This window comes from Berghia stephanieae, chromosome 9 (assembly GCF_034508935.2).
Source record: "Berghia stephanieae isolate SIO BIC M18660-M18661 chromosome 9, UCSD_Bste_1.3, whole genome shotgun sequence".
Taxonomy (NCBI): domain Eukaryota; kingdom Metazoa; phylum Mollusca; class Gastropoda; order Nudibranchia; family Aeolidiidae; genus Berghia; species Berghia stephanieae.
This window is the reverse complement of record NC_088368.1, coordinates 20,008,664-20,013,663: the sequence shown is the minus strand read 5'-3', so window position 1 is coordinate 20,013,663 and position 5,000 is coordinate 20,008,664. Positions and strand designations below refer to the sequence as shown.

The 5,000-nt window shown below is 37.8% G+C and overlaps 1 protein-coding gene across 4 annotated transcripts in view; it reads left to right on the top strand.

The window, feature by feature from the left end:
* The window catches only part of LOC144979827 (rap guanine nucleotide exchange factor 1-like), a 128,290-nt gene that overhangs the window by 43,010 nt on the left and 80,280 nt on the right, over positions 1-5,000 (top strand). The window lies entirely within an intron of this gene.

Sequence of the window (5,000 nt, the reverse complement as noted above, 5' to 3'; positions counted from 1 at the left end):
GATAATTACACACACACACACACACACACACAGAGAGAGAGAGAGAGAGAGAGAGAGAGAGAGAGAGAGCGAGACAGTTTGTGTGTGTGTGTGAGAGAGAGAGAGAGAGAGAGAGAGAGAGAGTTAGAGCGAGACAGTTTGTGTGTGTGTGTGTGTGTGTGTGTGTGTGTGAGAGAGAGAGAGAGAGAGAGAGAGAGAGAGAGAAATCTATCATGAAACATTAAAGATCCCCCCCCCTCCCCCTCCTTTCCCTCCCCTCTTCTTTATTGGCATCCCTTGCATTTCTTCCCAAGTTAAAAACCAAACAAATATACAGTGCTTCTTCTTCTCCCAACGGAAAGTAACTAACTACATAATATTTGAAATTACTTGTATATATTATCACAACTGAGATGCCTTCCTGAACCATCAATATAAGCACTACTAGGCAACGGCGGTACCATAACAGGCTGGCAGCTTATCTTATTTATCTCACGTTATCAGTCGTGTGTCAATACTATTACTTTTTCTACACCTGGATGGGTGGATGGGTGGAGGGATGGATGGATGCTTGCGGGATGAAGTTGAAAGCAGTTCGGCTTATCTGGATATTATTATTATTATTATTATTATTATTATTATTATTATTATTATTATTATTATTATTATTATTATTATTATTAGGAACAGATGCAGTTTGATTATCAACGTTGTTGTGCTCGAATGTTGTTGTTGTTGTTTTAGCAACTAAAATTAAAATATCATCATCATCATCATCATCATCATCATCATCATCATCATCATCATCATCATCATCATCGTCATCATCATCAACAAATATTAGTGCGGTTGCTACTACCACATTACAACGACTACCACTACTACTACTACTACTACTACTACTACTACTACTACTACTACTACTACTACTACTACTACTACTACTACTACTACTACTACTACTACTACTACTACTACTACTACTACTACTACTACTACTACTACTACTACTACTACTACTACTACACTACTAACTACACTACTACTACTATACTACTACTACTACTACTACTACTACTACTACTACTACTAACTACTACTACTACACTACTACTACTAATACTACTACTAACTACTACTACTAACTACTACTACTACTACTACTACTACTACTACTACTACTTACTACTACTACTACTACTACTACTACTACTACTACTACTACTACTACTACTACTACTACTACGACTACTACTACTGCTGCTGCCACCACCACCACCACCACCTGGCAGGCCGTATTAACTGATTCCTATGTTTTGGTAGATGTGCGATTTAAATAAAAATGTGTAGATTATGTCCCGACTTCGCGAAGTCCCAGGTTTGAAAGTCTTTACTAAGCAAGACGAGGGTAATTTAAATCGATTGATATTTGAAGAACAAGTTTTCAGGCCAAATTTGTAAATATGTGTTTTTCCAGAGTACGGCTGTACACCCCTTATATCTTGCCTTACCAATGGTTCCTTTCATGATTCAAAACTCAGAATTGTCGACTTACTCCAGTTGTAAGGCCATACTATAATCTGTCTCGTCGTGCCGACCGATGATATTTCATCTTCACCTCCGGCTCACTTCACCTCACCTATCTCTTACCTGTTTGTCTGGTTGGTAAATGTAACAGGAGATGGTAGACACGCGCGTGTACGCACGCGTGTTTTTGTGTTTGAGTACCTACGCGTGCGTGTACGGACGTACGACGTAAGTGTGAGCACTACTGATTCTATTTCTATCGCAGGCATGTTGTGTGTAAAAGTTAGATTTGTGACCCATCGATTCAGTCGGAATCAGCTATTCCAACAAAATGGAATTTCAAGTCAAGATGAGCAAAACAAGGAAATTCTCAAGTTTTTAGAATGTATTGAAATAAAGTTATTCTCCTATTTATTTTAACTTTAAGTGTATAAGTGGGTCTAAAATTCCAATTATATTCGACGGGATCACCCTAACGTCATACCGTTTCATGTAAACGATTGGTCGCATCGGAGAGTGGTGAGTCTGAAAGGAAAGAGTCGGACTGTATGGGCATTGTTTACTCACTCAACCCTAACACCGACTATACCCGTAGTATACTCGGGGTTACTTTTACCCCATGCCTATTTATCTCATTTTTCTGAGACAAATTATAGGCGTAGTATCAAAGCTAATGTTCTTAATGTCTACATGTTAGTGGTAGTTGAATAAAACTATCTATGTACATGCTCATTTTTAATACATTTTTTCCAATTTTGAAAAGTAGCAAAAATCTCTAGGATTGAGTGAGTTAAGACAAAGTCATACTAGGCTGCTAGAAGCTGTGGACTGTAAATAATAGTGAACAACAACAAGAAAAAAAAAATGATTCTAACATTCGAAAAAGAACAAAATACCATACATGGAACGTTTCGGACTCAAAACCCTTCCTCAGCCATTAATGAAAACATTTTAAGCATTATTTTATCAGTTAAAAGACAAAGGGAAATATTTGACACGGTTGTCCGCAACAGTGGTTGGTATTTTGTTATTTTTCGAAGATGTTGTATTCCCTATTGTTGACTACTTGGTAATGTCAAGAGTTTGTGACACACCATTGGGGAAAGCACCAAGCAAATGGAGACTATCTGGGGCGATAACAATCAGAAAAGAAAGCTTTAATTTTCACATTAAAAAATAAAGATTTGAACAAGTGTGTATGAAAGGTGCCAGACAAAGAAAGAAAGAAAAATACAAGAAAAAAAAACCCATCCCAAAATATCAGTCGACCTCGACTGGGAATCGAGCCTCAAACCTTCTGATTACCGGTCAGATGTGATGTCATTACACCACAAAGGCTCCCGATAGTTGTATTCTTCACAAGGGTACTCGTTTTACGCTGTAAACCCTCGCTTGTATCAAACAACACATTCTTCTTTCTTGCTTTGTCTGGCACTTGTCATACACATTTGTTCAAATCTTTATCTTACACCGACCGGTGCCTGCTCCTTCTTAATTTCTTAATTTGATATTGTCAAAAAAAAAAAACTCATAAAAATTATATATAACTATCTACATATATCCAATCTTTCCACATGCTCCTCTATAAGTATAAAACAAGATCCGTAGTATTTACAACCGATGAAATCTTTTATTTGTAACCCATCGCTTCCAAACAGTATTTAAATAGAAGCTGAAAATTGATTTTATAGTCAAACATATCAAACTTGGGTACAGTTTATTTGTTTTACTCAGTAGAAATATTATGATTCTATGAAAATCAAATCATTATTAACGTGTTATATTTCTGGTCATTTTGAAATAAAAATTCACGTTTGGACAGTTTGCCAATTCTGCCATAGTAAGTACCAGAATAAGGTGGTGGGTCACATTTTAAAGCTAAAGTTTCGTATTTTCGACGAACGAACTAAATTTATGGCATGTTGTTTAACGTATTATTGGTGTCTCGAAATCAGAATGCATCATAATGTTTTTGTTTTTTTTTTGGTTTTTGTTTTTTTTTTTTTGTTTGTTTTTTTTCTTTGGGAGGCGGGGATTGGGGTTTTTTTTTTTGGGTGTGTTTTTTTTTTCCTAGATGTCGATCTCATCTTTATAAAGGCTGGTTTGCATAGGGCGTATACCGTAAGATGTTGCTCGTCTCCATAAAACAACCGACAAATAAACCTGTTTAATACTCAGATGTATCAACTTTAACTCTCTCCTTACCAGCCACTTTCAGGATTTTCCCCAAAACTTCACACCCAACTAACACAAAAATATATTTTTATCACTCAAACACAATAGCAGTAAGTTCTTGCGATACATACTTTCTTTAGCAAAACATGCTCTACAACACAATGTTCATTTTCTTTAAATTTTATGATGTACAAAAGAAATTTGAATTAGAGAAATGTTGGTTGTATCTTAACGAATGTGACGATTTAAATTTTGTTTTTTTAAAAATTGAGCTTTATATAGCGCAATATCCACAAAATGTGCTCAAAGCGCTTTACAAGGGGTCCCTGGTCAACAGCAACGTTTAACATGTAGGGCGGGACATGGCGTCTGTTAGGCGATATTACAATTTTTTGGACAAAGACAACGCTGTTAACGGCCAGGTACTCATTTTACACCTGAGTACGGTGAGAGAATTTGAGTAAAGAGCCTTTTCCAAGGACTCAACTATGCGCGGAGCGCGAGGCTCGAACCCAGGACCTTCCGATCCGAAAGCGAGTGTCATACCACTAGACCACAAAGCCTCACATTTTCATGTCGTTGGTATGGAAAGGGTTAAGTCCTTCCTTTGGATTGTAGGTTGGAGATGTCAAGGTCTGGGATATTTACTCCTCCAATGTTTGTCTACCCCAATCTACTTGCCAACTTGCTGCTTTCGCCTGTCTCATCTCACCCATCCCACCCAACTCACTTTAATTCATTATTTACTTTCTCTCTCTCTCTCTCTCTCTCTCTCTCTCTCTCTCTCTCTCTCTCTCTCTCTCTCTCTCTTTACATTCTGTTTGTCCGTATTTATGTTTGTCTGTCTGCTTTTCTATTTAAACCCTCCCTCTTTCTCTCTCTCTCTCTCTCTCTCTCTCTCTCTCTCTCTCTCTCTCTCTTTCTCTCTCTCTCTTTCTCTCTCTCTTTCTCTCTCTCTCTCTCTCATTCACTTACTCGCTACAACACACACATAAACATGCATATATATACACTCACATTCTGTTTGTCCGTATTTTTGTCTGTCTGCCTGTCTGCTTCTCTATTTACCCCCTCCCCCCCTCTCTCTCTCTCTCTTTCTCTCTCTCTCTCTCTCTCTCTCTCTAGTTATCTCCTTCTCCCCCCCCCCTTTCTTCACTCTTCCGCCCCCCCCCTTCCCCCCCCCCCCCCCCCTCACAGCCAAATTTCGTATTTTCGACTAAATTTTGGGCATGTCGTAGTTCACCCAGCTCGAAGGCTGATTTAAAATGTTTTATTTTTAAACTTTTTTTTTGTTGGTATATCTTTTTTTACAAATCTTT